At 39.7% G+C, this 691-nt stretch overlaps 1 long non-coding RNA gene across 1 annotated transcript in view; it reads left to right on the plus strand.

The window, feature by feature from the left end:
• Positions 1 to 327, plus strand: part of LOC109312183 — an 8,408-nt gene extending 8,081 nt beyond the window's left edge. The window contains exon 3 of the long non-coding RNA XR_002101718.1: positions 250 to 327. This is a non-coding gene — a long non-coding RNA (uncharacterized LOC109312183). The remainder of the gene's footprint in view (positions 1 to 249) is intronic.
• Positions 328 to 691: the final 364 nt, after the last annotated feature.

Raw genomic sequence — 691 nt, forward strand, 5'->3', positions numbered from 1 at the left:
ATGCAGGAGTTCCCCCCCTCCCTAACCCACCTGTTCAATCATACGTCCACTGCAATAAAATTATGCAATTTTGCAAAGTTATGCCTTTAATCTGCGAAATTGTATAGGCACAAAATTGCATACTCCTGCAGGGTGTAATAAGCATGGCTTCAATGCTGAGGGTGTTTGCTTGAGCCAGAACACTGGTGTTTGTTCTTCTGTCCTTCACATTGAAATGGAAGATTTACCTAAGACATTGCTGATGGTAAGGTTCCAAAGCTTTCAGGTGTTTCCAATATATCATCCAAATTTCACACCCAAACAACTGGGTAGGGATGATAGCAGCCTGATAGATGAGGCAGGCCGGCACTTATGTAGCTGCTTAACTGCAATTTTTGGCACTTGTGCAGTGTTTTCAGTCTATTTTTTACCTGTAACAGATTAAAATAGCTTTGGGGCATGTACACCTGCTGAAAATAAAACATCAGAAGAGGGGCCCTCTCACTTTTTAGCCCAGTCGTTCTCAGCCTTTTTTTACCTCAAAACATCACTTGGAAAATGTCTAGTCTTAGCTTTCATTTGTTTCTTGACTACAGAAAAAAAAATAGAGAAAATTTTTGGTGCAAAAAACTCAGAAAGACCACGTCAGAAGGTTTTTAGCACTATGGATTTCTATTTGAAATCTCTGGGCATTTGTACATATGACAATGTT

The sequence above is a fragment of the Crocodylus porosus genome, unplaced genomic scaffold, assembly GCF_001723895.1.
Source record: "Crocodylus porosus isolate Cpor-Errol unplaced genomic scaffold, CroPor_comp1, whole genome shotgun sequence".
Taxonomy (NCBI): Eukaryota; Metazoa; Chordata; order Crocodylia; family Crocodylidae; genus Crocodylus; species Crocodylus porosus.